At 38.1% G+C, this 14,422-nt stretch overlaps 1 protein-coding gene across 1 annotated transcript in view; it reads right to left on the bottom strand.

The window, feature by feature from the left end:
* LOC115797317 (neuropeptide Y receptor type 2-like) overlaps positions 1–11,379 on the bottom strand; it is a 62,603-nt gene extending 51,224 nt beyond the window's left edge. Inside the window, exon 1 of the mRNA XM_030753864.1 lies at positions 11,265–11,379. The gene's annotated coding sequence lies outside the window, so the exon portion shown is untranslated. The remainder of the gene's footprint in view (positions 1–11,264) is intronic.
* Positions 11,380–14,422: the final 3,043 nt, after the last annotated feature.

Genomic DNA, 14,422 nt, shown 5'->3' with positions numbered 1-14,422 from the left:
CTGTCAGCTTGTTAAATGAAAATAACATTAAATAACGGTGTTATTATTCTTGGCACAATTCATGTTTATTTTTTTTAAGTCACAATATACATTACAGCCATTTAAATTCTATTTACTGTCATGGAGACAACACCAAATATTTGAACACTAACAATCACAGGCGGTTAAACCCCGTCGCCTCACAATGAGAAAGTCCTGGATTTTAATCCCCTGGCCAGCTGGGGCCTTTGTGTGCGCAGCTTACTTGTTTCCCTAATGTCTGCGTAGGTACTCTGACCTTCTCACACAGTCCAAAGGTATGCTTGTTAGGCTAACTGGTGATTATAAAATGTCTGTTGTGAATTGTCTGTCTCTCTTTATTAGCCCTGTGGCAACCTGTCCAGAGTATATCCCACCTCTCGCCCTATGACAGCCGTGATAGGGAACCACCCAGATTGGATAAGCAAAAGATGGATGGATGGATGGATGGATGGATGGATGGATGGATGGATGGATGAATCACTCTTTGAAATCATTGATTATGATTTCAGTGTGGACAACAAGCTTAGGATCAGTTCCTTTTCACAGTGAATAATCAAAACTGCAGTAATATATTCATGCTTCACCTCTTGTTGTGGAGGGATTGTCTCATATGTTGTCTTGGCTGAAGTTTTGTTTTGTTTATTTTCAGGGTCTTTTTCTTGTAATCTGATGGCGTCTGTCTCTGCCCATCGGGGACACTCAGCAAGTGCTCTTCTTGAGAACAATTAAACCCTCACCCTACATCATCTTTGTGCAAATGTCTTTATATTAGCCTAACCATGGGTGGGTAACACATCATTACATGTCAACTCGCCCAACTCTCCAACTCTGCTGCCATTTAGTTTTCTGGCTTTGTTTACATGTAAAGTCATAGCAGAGCTATACATTTTATTTAAACCCTCGTTTTCGTGGATGCCTTGACTTTAAACTTTATTCTAATATCTGGGAGATAATTTTATTGGAGCTGAAAAATTTGGACCATTTTTAACTCAGTGCTTTGCATCTTTCAAATTTCAAAATTTGTGTGGTGCATTGGGCTGAGAAAAACATGTCTACGTGGTTTGTCCTTAGGGGCCAGCAGAGAGACTCCCCACTCGCCCAAAAAAAGTTTTAAATGCAAAATATTGCATACAGAGGGAGAAGAAGTCCATCTCTAACATGAGTGTAGTAAGTACCAAGGTTTTTTTTTAACTTAGACACTATGTTGAAACACTTGTTAAAAGCCAAGTATTTTGCTCATGGGTGTTTCTGCTTTCCATATCTTTTTCATAGCCATCTCTTTCTGCAGTGACATAGCTTTTAAAAAAAATGCTATAAAAACAAAAGTTACAAGAGTCACAACAAGCTCACAGCTCCCATCAAATGAAAAGAGAAACAACTTATGTGAAGGAGACAACAGATCTGTCACCCTGCAGCCTGTGACACTTTAACACAGGAAGTCACACCATTTCTTTTTACTGCTGAGCAGGAAATGACACAGCCTGAGTCACAGCTAAGGTCAGAGAAAAAGACAGCATGGAGCAGCCCACTTATGTGGCCAGAAAACAGAAACCGACAAAGAGAGAGGGAGGCAAGGACGAGTGTTTCTAATTCACTCTTTTTTTTTTCCGCCCCAGTTTTGAGTGAGAATCAATCACTGAGCCTTTAGAGAACTGCTCATTAGGGAGGATTTGATGAGACCGCATCACTGTGAAGTCACACTCAGGCCCCTGGACCCAAGGCCAGATGTCCACTTCAATCCACATCAGTTCAGCAAAGCAGTCTGACAACAAAGTCTGATGACAGACATGAAAGAGTTTAAAGATAGGTTTATTTTCTTTAATGATGGACAAAAGCATCCATAAAAGTCTAAAGTAATTTTCAGCAAGAAATCCTATTTAAAGAGAAAGTTAACTACTTAGATACAACAACTGCCACAAGTATGGACAGGCTGCCGGTGCACCTTTATCTCACAGTATCTGACAGCTGGTGTGTTCACTATTCATGTCTAATTTGACTTGATGGGTCATGCAGCTTTGAAGCCTTTATATCTGTAATAAAAAATTGGGGGAAGATCTTTGAATCTGACCAAAAGAAAAGTCAAATTAGGACCCCAAAACCAACACAGCTAACATCAGGATTAAATTCTGAGCCATTTTATCAAGTAGACAAGTCAAAACTTTTGACTTCGTGGCAGCACTATAGGTAGAGTCTGAGAGTTATAAAAGTTATCAGAATTCATCCTCTTCATCCTATTATTGACCATCCATCCAGTAGATGTTTCACTGAAACTCAAGAATATCAACTATAGGAAACATAATGGAGAACCAGTTAGAATCCATCAAGTAATCAAGTCAACATTGTGATCTCATGGCAGTATTATAAGGAGAGTCAAGGAATGGGGAAAGTTAATACAACTCATCTTTAAGCTACAATAAATTTCTCAACCAAATATTATGACACTAAAAGGCACAAATCTTAATTGTTCCTGGAAACATGATGGAGAACTAAAGTTATTAGAATATATGTTCTGGGAACCTCAGATGTCTGTCCTTAACCTTTTAACAATTTCAGTGGAAAAGTCACAAAGGACCACAGAGGTTACTTCAATTCATCCCCTAGGGACAAAGTGCATTGAAACAAAATTTCATGAACAGGCAAAACCTAAAATGGTGGTGACAAAAGAAACATGCTGCAGCACCAAGTCATTGCTTCTTTAGGAACCATGAACTTGTGCCAGTACTTTTAATTGACAAGTCAAAATTTTGATGTCACTATAGGAGTCAAAGAGTTACATAAGTTGTTAGTTCTTCTGGGTCCAGTGAAGTCTTGCTTACAGAAGCCTTGGGCTGAACAAACACCTTCAGAGTGCACACCACTAAGGGGTGGTTGGAGGGGTGGGGGTGAGGGGGTGTTGTTAAAAAAGCACAACTTCAGTGGTCTGGCCACCTAACATGCATGAATGAGTGTTGTGTGTCCAAGAAAATCTTCTATTGAACTCATCTCACATTCAAGACCTTGAATAATCAGGCCTCATCTTATCTCAAAGACCTCATAGTACCATATTACCCCAATAGAGCACTTAGCTCTCGGATGGCTGGCTTACTTGTGGATCCTAAAATATTTAAAAGTAGAATGGGAGGCAGAGCCTTCAGCTTTCAGGCCCCTCTTCTGCGGAACCAGCTCCCAGCTTGGATTCAGGAGACAGACACCCTCTCTATTTTTAAGATTAGGCTTATAATCTTACTTTTTGATCAAGCTTATAGTTAGGGCTGGATCAGGTGATCCTAAACTCTCCCTTAGTTATGCTGCAATAGGCCTAGGCTGCTGGGGGGTTCCCATAATGTACTGAGTGTTTCTTCTTCAATTACCTCTTTTCTCTGTGTGTGTTTATAAACCACTCTGCATTTAATTTATGTATTTATTATTAGTTATTTATTATTAATCTTTTCCACAGCATGTGTTTTGCCCTGTCACCTTCCCCTTACCCCCAATCGGTCACAGCAGATAATCGCCCCTCCCTGAGCCTCGGTCTACCAATGATTTCTTCCTGTTAAAAGGGAATTTTTCCTTCCCACTGTTGCCAGTGTTTGCTCACAGGGGTTGTTGGGGTTTTCTCTGTATTATTCTATGATCTTTACCTTACAATAAAAAGTGCCTTGAAGTCACTGTTGTGATTTGGCGCCATTTAAATGAAATTGAATTGAATTATGGGGATCTGTTCAGAGGCAAGAGAACATGGTGAGGATAAAAGAAGTGCTTCAAGGACAACTTGAAACTGTCACTCAAAAACATGGCAATAAATCCTGACAACTGGGAATAGGTTGCTCAACAATACTCTTAATGGCACTGTGCGTCCATCAAGAAGAGTGAAGAATCTGTGATGTGCAGCTAAAGAAACAATCCAGAGTAGATCATCCAACTCTTCACAGCCAACTCACTCCAACTTTGTGTGCCCAATCTGCAGAGGAAGTTCCATGCTCATATTGGGCTCATCAGCCATCAAAAACCCCACCGCACCTCCACATCACCTCATTCAAATCCTCTCACAAATAATGCTCTTGATCATCGTTGCAAATGATAAATGAACGAAAAAGAATCCATAAATTTAAATCTTTTTAAACAGAATATCTTTAGGCTGTTTCTGTATGTTTAACAGATGTTAAAAAATGTTTAACGCTGTGCACTGTTGCAAGATAAATCAGCAGTGACATGTAGGAAAATGTGATCACATCACTGTCACCCTGAGGAGACACACTCTTTGACCCTTTAGAACGCCCAAAATCACAAGACAGAAGATTAAACACGGCACCCGCTCTGCACTAAAAGTTGGTAAATTGTAATCTGAATTGAGAAATGCATCAGGGAAAGAGCTGAGCTGCACAAGGTCCTGTAAAATGAGCCCCTGAAGACAGCATGCCAAGAGAACCATGAGTTACATTCAGCTGGAATAACTAAAGGAGTAGTAAAACAGCCCAAAAACCCTAAAATATGAAAAATTTATGAAATAAACTGTCACAATTTATTATTTTTTTACTGGTACATAACAACAAAACTGGAGAACATAACCAAAAGCATTACTCTGGGGAACCTTTCCAAAGCAGCTCTCACACCTTCAGTATTTTAATTATTAAATCAAATCAGAGAATAAAGAGAATGCAAGAGATAAAATATTTAAAACACTGTGTGGAGTTCATTCTCTGGGGCCAGATGAGCCACCATGAAGCGACCTAATCTAATCATCCTGCTGTCAGTCAAAATGTGTAGCTTTATAAGCTTTTATGATATAATATTCCAGCTGGCACTGCTTAAAATGGGGAATATGAGCAAAAACCATCACAAAAGTAGTACAGCTTAACACTCTTGGCCTCCTTGTTTTGTTTTCTGACACATTTCTAACAGCAGCATCAAAAGTTGTCGTAGAAGCCTCAGCATATTGTCAGTTCAATACCCAACAGCAGACAGATGCAGTAGTACTTGGTAAAGAAAGATGATAGATAAAATGGTGGAGAAATGGTGGAGACTAAATCAGAGCTAAAAAAATTTGTGCGATGATATACAGTATCAGTCAAAAGTTTGGACTCACTCAGCCATTCAAAGGTTTGACTGGTCCTGTACTAATATCCGTATTTGACTTTTTAAGTCTTTTGAAAGCCCCTTCAAATGTACATGTATATTTTCCCTTTGAATACACCTTGATTGTCCTTAGAAGTTTGGCAATTGGTAAATGGATCCCTCTGGCAGCTTTTCCAAGTCCACAGCTAAACAATAGCTGAGCCACAAGGTAACACTCCCCTTTTAAAGAGCTATAAACTCTACATTAGTAGGCTATAGAGGTGCCAGCGTTAGCTATTTATGAGCTAGGAACCTATGGTTGAAATCCTGTTTGAAAGCTTTATGTTTTGCATTTTGCTTCACTTGTTTTTCACTCAGAAATTTCTTTGTAGTACTTGGTTAAATTTGGGAAAAGATGGTGGTTTGGATTAAATGTGACTCCAAAGGGGGGTCAGCTTTTCCATTTTTTGGAAAAAAAGTGTGTTGAAACACCTGTCTACCTATTTATTCACGCAGTTATCAAATCAGCCAGTAATGTGGCAGTGCATGAAAAACATCCATTAAGTATCAGTTCTAGAAAACGTTTTTTCTCAAGACTACAAAAATGAAGCTGGCTCTGATAATTCTGCACCTCTGCGGAGGTTGCAGATTGTTGGTCAGAATCAATAGCCAATATATAGTCCCAGCCTGCCTGGTATCAGTAATCCATACTGCTGCTTCTGGTGTAATTGTGTGGGGGATGGTTCTGTGGTACTTTAAGATTACTGCTTGCAATTACAAAATGTCACAGTCTATGTGGGTGTTGTTGCTCCTTTGTGGCTACAGATTTCCTGGTTTCTTCCAGCAAAATAATGCACCATGGCACAAAATCAAACTGAACATGAGTTTAATGTACTTTAGGGGCATCCCCAGTCATCACACCTAAATTTGGTAGAGCATCATTGTGGCAGATTTGGAGATTGGTAGCATGAATGTGCTGCTGCCTGCAGAAATTATTTCATGGATCATGGTGACATGGAGAAAAATTTTAAAGGAAGGCTTATAGAAACTGAAGCTGGCCAAAGAAAAAGCATGGGCATGATGTATATGCTAATAAGAAATTCCTAAAGGGCCCGGTGAGTATGCATTTCTTAAAATTGCTGAATCATTTCTATGTTAAACACAGCCTGAAACCCAAAAGAATGATTTCAAACAGGGAGGAAATGGGCAGGAGAAGGGAATGGAAAAATGAACAATATCAAGTAGTGGGATTAAACTGGTGAGAAAGTGGAGCAGCAGCCGGCAGCTTTTTCACAAAATCCCAGCAGCTCATTAAACTTTGATGTATAACATTACTCTGCTGATCAAGAACTGCAGGAATAGCACTGTGTGGCTGTAAAGCTTGTCTTAAATGGAAGGTAACATAATGTTTGGATGACCAATTTAGCTTGAATATATTTAACATTTCATTTCACTCACCCGCTTTGTATCAGTGATTTCAAATGTCACCATTGTCTAAATGTCAGAATACAGCTGCAGGTGAAATTAAAGAAATTATCTGTGACATTTTTCATTTGTCATTTGAATGAATAATCTTCTTTCATAGATGTTAGAGTTTGTCTATTTATTTGTAGTATTTACTGAATGCCAGCATTTCAGCACAAAAAAAAAGGGGGGGGGGGTAAATTTTTTAATTAAACAGTCATTTGTAGGAAAACCTACCAATGAGGCATGGCAGGTACACATATTTATGGTTGAGTGTTGTGTTGTGTTTTTACTGATTTATCATATAATGGGCAAGCGCGCTGTTAGTTAAATCTGAATGGTTATGTTTAAAAGTGGCATCCCACAGGGCTCAACACTGTGTCCCCAAAATGGCTAGGTTGCCCCTGATAATACTGATTTTGTGATGACAGAGAAGTTTTCGTCTTTCTTCTTATTAGTCCAACAAAATTCACATTTTTAAGCCAACAGCAAGGATTTATAAAGAAAAAAATATTCATAAATTTGGCATTTATTAAGAGTGTCCAAAATTAAACCTTTGCTTAATTTTGTTTAAATGAAATTAAAATTTGTTTAAAATTTAAAATTAAATTTAAATAAATTAAAAATTTAATTTAATTTAATTTGTTTAAAATTGTTAAATTTGTTTGTTTTAATTTGTTTGTTTAATTTGTTTAATTAAACAATTTAAATTAAATTTAAATTACATTTGTTTAATTTACCAAACCTATAACTACAGTTATTGAATAAAGTCCTCAAATAAGAGGCATTCTTTTTAACCAAAAAAAATAAAACCATGGTCTCTGAGTTACTTTTTTGAAGATGAATGTTTTTATGAATTACCTTTATTTGAGATGCTTTTCATCATTTTTTTTACTTTGTTTTTAGCTATTTTTGGCTATAACGCCACACAGCTGTCCTCCAAAATGGTTTGTTTTAACAGGTCGAGCTTTTGAGCATTCATCAGTAACATGGAGTTGGCCAGCCTACAGAGAGAAGAAACAATTGTGTTGTGAATTCAATAATGCTAATATTTGCTGACAAAAGACTGGCCAAAAAATAAATGCAACCTGCTGATGGCAATAGATGAAGTCAAAGCATCATTGTTTTGCAGCTTTTGATATAATTTAAGACTTACAATGCAGAAGTGTGGAACAACACATACGCACAAAACAAATCCTGAGGTAAAACTAGAGCAACAAGGGTGATAAATCATGTGGCTGCACGGGAAAACAAGAAATGATTTATTAAGTTATGAAAATCAATAGTGAAAATTTTAGTTGTACATGAATTTTTTTTCCTATTTTGTGCCATCATTTATTTTTGTTACTGGTGACAGCTTATATGACAGAAACAAAACAATGAACAATGGCTATATGAGCAATGACTACCGCCCACAATGCAAAAAATGAGACTTTAACTACAAAGACGCAAGCAAGCAGAAATGAAATCTAAAACATCCAACTTATCACTCTGAGAAGCAACTGCCTGTCAGCTTATTCAGGTTTAAATCACTGCCTGATTGGATGGACCGAATGGAAGCCAGTGGCTTCTACTCTTTAGTTTTTGGGAAACTGAGATTCTCTGCTCGACACCCGGTGTGAGGATTAGTGTCACACTGATGATTACAGATGGAGAGACAAGCTGCTCTCTGGCACACCCGAGCCTCTTCTATCTTTCTCACATAAGCACTAAAACCCATTTCAGCAAAAATCTACTGTGGAAAATGTGCCTGTTAAAATATAGACTTTTTAGTGAGATTCAAGCAGCTGCTTATCGTTCACACCTCCTGTTTCTGTTGTCCTGTGTGAAGAACAGAGGTAGATTTCTACAGCTTGTTCTCCTGATAAATGCCAGTAAGAAAGCAGACTGCAAAAGACTGGCCCCAATAAGCCCTGGTATAACAGACATGGCTATACTCCAGGCTCTGGTTGTTACTTCACAGAATAAAAATCCCTCCTTGTTGTGAACACTTTACTTAATGTGGAGATCCTAGTTTCTTCAACATGACCACCATTTTTTCCCAGTGCTAGACTGAGACCACTCATTTACATTTATCATAGCAAGTGTTTCAATCCTTTTTCATGGCAACCTGGCTCAGCCTGAAGTCTGATACCAGGTTTGCATGGAAAGAATTTACAATGAAAATGCAAAGACTGTGAAGGGGTAAGAAAAGGAGTTTCATCCTGGACTCTGAGCCAAGACCTCTTGTACTTGCAAAATCCCTGTAGACTCACATGTTAAAATGCCCAGGTTTAGAGCAGAAAAACATGTTTACAGCCTGCTACAAACAGTCTCTATGGCTATAATCCTTCTTTATAATGACTGTATAGTGGTTTAATTTTTAACATATAGAAAGTATAAAAGTTTAAAATGGCATAGTGACAGGTGTTCTCATACTGTTGCTGCTAGGCTTCACCTCAGCTTATTGGAGTCATTGAACTGGATCTGTTGACCATCTTAAGTTTAGGGTTAAGGCAAATGTAAATTCCCCCCTCTATCCCCTGATCAAAATCCTAGGATTGAGTACTTCTGCTCCTGGCATAAAAACTAAGACCAAGTAAGGCAGTTTGTGATTGCTCAGGAGCACTAATTTTTATGCTTCAGTCACGCAGGCATAGAAACTGTTTAGCAACCCCCTGGTAACCATCAGTTGCAAGAGAAAATTGTGCATTCTCTAAACGGTTGGTGTGTGGTTGCTGGAGGCTGCAACAAGTACTACACCAAAAATCTCCTACTGATTGTTCCTGAAATAAAGACTGTTTGCCAGCAGAGTAAAAGTTGCGGCTTACCACTCCAACACATTTCAAAAGGTGCAACTTTTAAGATGAACATCTGTTTGTAGTTTGTGTCACACAATTTTGCTACTGTACAAGTAGTTGGTGAGAGTCTGCAGACAAGTTGTCATCTTCCATACAAATTACGGGTCACTGTGGCCAAAGTGGTTACAAGGAAGTTTTCAGTGCAGCACCGCATATCTGTTTGAGACCGATTTCATCTACCCAGTGCCAGCAACCTCCAGCAACCACTTGCCAACCAGTCTGGGACCTGTGGTCACTGACTTGACTCTAGGCCTGCGTGAATGGGGCCTGAATAAAAGATGAACACTGTTAAAGTTAATTTCTGAGCCCATTTCAAAATGGAGCTAAAGATGACAATTGTGTATAATTTGAGGGGGAAAACATTTCATTAAGAAACTAAAAGAATGCCAGTGATAGATTGTGAATGAAGTGACACACGTGAAGACATTTGAAGGCTTGCTACTGTCAAACACTTGGTACAGTGATGCACCTTTGTACTCAGGCTGTTTCTGCTTGCACTCTCTGGGACGAGGACAAAAATAGAGGTGCTGCATGTGACAGAGAAGTGAGAAAAGGGAGAGATGAATAAATCAGCGGATGGTGATGTGCAGCTAAATGGAGACAGAGAGAGCGAGAGCGCATCTGAGAGAGCCTCAGACTGAGATGCTGAGTATCTGTGTACGAGTGAAGGCCAGAAAATACAAAAGCATGTTTAACATTTGTGGGATTTTTGTCAATACTGAGCAGAACTGACAAAACAACTCAGGGGCTTTTTGGCTAAATGTAAGCACCACAAATACCCAAACTTTGAAAGTACAGCCATCCTCTCACTCAGATGTCTATTGCGTACTTACTGTACTGAATAGGCCAAACAGAGTGAGGTGCACAAATCAAGCCCTCTGGGATGAAGTTTTTACACAGTATAGCATAACTTTAACAGCCTTTATTGGGGACTCTGACACTTTCAGATAAACCGCAAACAAAATACTTGGAGTCAAACTGAAGGTCTAAGGAGCAAAACACATGGCATCCTTATTATTTTCATTTGACAGCTTTACAGAAGATAGTTAGGCACACTGACATTTCAGGCCACTGCTCTGTTTCCAGTCAGACAAGCACTAGAAAAACGCTTTTCCCCGCTGCTTGTTCAGCTCCCATTCCTCATTTGCTGTCCTGCTGCTCGTGAGTGGAGAACAATAGATGAGGACAGACTAATTGGTGGAGGTTGAGTAACCTGGTGTGGCTATGAAGTTCAAAATGTGGGTTTCCATACAATGTTAAAAGATGTCTTCATGTATCTGAAAACAGTTAATGGTACTGTGTTTTGCAATTCTATTTATTAATCTGCAGTACATCCTTTCAGTGCCAAAGAGCAGCAAGTGATGGGCCTATGAAATGCAAGGAATTCACTTGTTTTCTAACTCCACCATCTAGATAATGTCAAGGCTTAAAGTTAAGGGTGTAGCCACTTTATTCTCCAAATATGGTCACTTCTAGCTGCAGGAAACCAACATGGAATCATCCATTCTTTGAGCCTTCAAAATGTGGGTTCCAGAAACCTTTTTGTCCATCTTTTGAAGACACAATCTTTAAGTGATTCTTCTTTTACATTTTTCCCCTTTTGATTTTGTTGACAGAATTTCCCATTTCTGAGCAAACATTCAATCTCACACATCACCAGCTATCAACAGGTGCATTGTTCTGAAATCTTATTTCAGGTTGCAGAACATGGAAAATAACATTTTAATACAATGACAATCTTGGTTCACTCTAGTCTTGTAGTTTTGAAATTGTGGTCTCCTTCTGAAAAGAAAGACAGTTTTAATTTGTATCCTCTAAAGCTGAAACTGAACTATAAAACAAACAATACAACACAAAAAAAGAAACAAAACAAACAGAAGACCAGTATCCAGCTGTGAAACTCACCTATACAGGTGTGAAAGTGGCACAAATCAGATGTAGCAGTCAGAAGGTCTGATGAAGAGATCTTATAAGGTAAAGAGCTTTGAAACAGGAGATACATGTGAGAAGAACAGAGGCAGTAGTCAGGGAGAAAGAATGGAGACAAAATAAAAAAAATTAGACAAACCTTAACAGAAAATAACAAGACAGGAAGGAGAAGAGGAATGATGAGAGTGAATAAAAAAGCAGGTAAAGACAAAACGCAAGAGAGAGGAGAGTGACAACAAAGAAAATGATTGAAGTGTGAGTAATAAAAGGGGGTTGGAGATGACGTGTATGAGCAGATTTAAAGCTCTGCTGTCTGATCTGTGCAGCTGCTCACACGCGCCTCACCTGTAGGCCACCTGTCTGACAGTCTGGGATTTATCAAGGCAATAAAGCCAAGATGGACTGAAGTAAAATTAAATGAGGGAGGGAGGGGAGGGAAAAGTCTGGCTGCAGGAGGTAAATGTCAGCTCTAGCCACTGGGAAAAAAAAAAATCCTTCAAACTTTGCTGTGACAGGAGATAAGAAAGGAAGAGCTGTCAATTTACTTTCACACTAACAACCATTTTGTTTCTTTGTGTATTTTTCTGGTTTTCAGCTATTAACATTAACCAGGTTACCATTCATCACCCTGAGGCAGTGTTTCTCAAACTGTGGGGCGTGCCCCACTGGTGGGACGCAGAGTCATGACAGGTGGGGCTCGAATAACCTGGGAGAAAAGTTATGCGGAACAATTGTTGAACATCACATTCATTCTCACATCGAACAAGGAAATTATGTTGGCAGGTAGCAACTAGCGAAATTCTCCACCATCGTTGTCTTTTTTGTACATTGTGCCGTTGTGCCGCTTTTCCACCAAGACACATATCAGATTGACTGATGGTGTTCCCCAAGGCTCTACCTTTGGTCCCCTGTTATTTTCTATATACTTCTTTCTATGAGGCATCTAGTCCAACCAAGTCCACTACCAAAGTGCAAACATTTTATAAGTCATTTAGCTTCTTTCTGATTTGTCATAATACATTTTTTTTTGTGTTGCCTTTTTGTTTCATGTGGTTTTTTAATTTCTTTTTTATTTTCTCTGTCTGGTTTTCAGTCTTTTTGCTCATATCTTAGTTTGGTAATTTTGTTTGACTTTTTTTTCTGTCTTTGTGGTCATGTAGATTTAGGTCTGTTTGTGGTGGCTTTATGTCTCATTTTGTTTATCTGTACGTTTGTGCTCAGTTTTTGTCTAACTTTGTGTGATTTTGCTCATCTTTTTCTTCCACTTGTCTCGTATGTCTGTGGTGGTCATCATTTTATGTCAGTTTTATGAATTTGCATCTCTTTGTGCTTTTTATGTTTAATTTAGATAATTTTCTATCATTTTTGTTTACGGAGCTTTTGGCCCTCATTTTCACAATTTGTGTTATTTTAATTGTTTCATGTATAATTTTGGTAATTTTGTGTGCCATGTTGGTCCTTCTGTTTATCCTTTGCCCAATTTTATCTCAGTTTTTTCATTTACTGTCAGTTTTTGGGGGATTGGGATTATACTTCTGTACTTTATGTCTTAGGTTGTCAATTTAATGCTTAATTTTGTATCTAATTTTGATTCTTCTGTTTTTCCAGGTATTTCTGGGGGGTTGCGTTGTATTTAGGTGATTTGTGTTTTATATGTTTTATTTATTTATTTTGTCATTTTGGCTTTTATTTGAATGTTTTGCTCTTTTTAGCACTCTGTCATCTTTGGTCTTTGATGACTTTGTCTCATTTTGCTAGTATGTGTCTTATTTCGGTCATTTACATCTTTTGTCATTTTGCATCTTTTTGTGTTCATTTTGTCATTCAGACCTTTGTAAGTCTAATTTTGGCCATTTTTAGTCTAGTTTTGATAATTTTTTTCACTCTTTCTTCTTGCCTTATGTCTGTCTGTTTGTGGTCATTTTGCATCTTAATGGTATTCTTTGCATGGACAGATGACAGCCAGACCCATTTATGGTAAGCCAGTTCAGTAAAGCATCCAAATACGAGGGTATTTTCTTTTATTTTTCTTCACTATACTTTAATTTGCTATTTATTTTCATGCCATTTGTTCTTTGCAAACCACTTTGTAAGATAGTTTTGGAAGGTAAATAAAGTTTAAAAGGATTATTATTATAATTCACTTAATTTGCATTTCACCTTTAGCATCACTGCAGAGCTGAACATTAAACAGGGACTGCACTGATGCAATAAATACACACTAAATAGTGTCTGCACAGAAAGAAAATAGGTCAGCTAGAGTCATAAACCTTATGATGGCATCAGTGAATAATTTTAATGGTAATAAAAATAAGATACAAAAGTTCAAAGCCATGTTTTACAAGCCATAAATGTGTGAGCACACATACACGCATAAATGGAGTCAACATATGTGGACTTATTAAAAGAGTGAAGTTAGTGGTTGTGTGACTAATGGAGCACTAATGGCACCCGTGGGTGTGGTTGGTAATAGTTTGTTGATAAAACGATAAACATGCAGTTTTATGGCTAAACGTTCCAACCACGTCAGCTGAAGCTCAGTAATAATGTCAGCTGTAATTAATTCCTTTGAGAGAGGGGAAGACAGGTGGACAAGGATTGATATCAATCAAATAAAGGACAAGATGAAGGTGACCAAGTCGGGAAACAATCTGGAGGAAACATGGTGGAGCGGTTCGGGGAAGTTGTTTGACTAAACAAATATTTTTTCAACTTTACACACATAAACGAAGCAAAGGTAAATATAAAAATGTAATCAACTCCATCCCAGGTTGGAAATTCTCCAATGTAAAGGGCTTGCTGCTCTGCTTAATCTCCTTACACACCATCCACATGCTTTTATCTATGCAGCGCAGTGAAAAGGACTTAAAAAAAAAAAAAAAAGAAGAGAAAGAATATTTAACAAATGACAAAGTGAAGCTGTGAGCAACTATGATATTCAATTATGTGATTACTGAGATGAACAGTTTTGAACTAGACCTCTTAATTAACTAGTTTTACCTCTTTTTTTTTTTTTAAATCACTGCCTCGTTTTATTTGCTATCATCATTCAGACCGAGATGCTCCGATGACCATGAACACATCATGATGAAAATTATGTCTGAGAACACAAATGAAACTGAGTGTGCTGTAAT

Source organism: Archocentrus centrarchus, chromosome 18 (assembly GCF_007364275.1).
Source record: "Archocentrus centrarchus isolate MPI-CPG fArcCen1 chromosome 18, fArcCen1, whole genome shotgun sequence".
Classification (NCBI taxonomy): Eukaryota; Metazoa; Chordata; class Actinopteri; order Cichliformes; family Cichlidae; genus Archocentrus; species Archocentrus centrarchus.
Note: the sequence above shows the minus strand (reverse complement) of the source record. Positions and strands in the feature narration are given on the sequence as shown.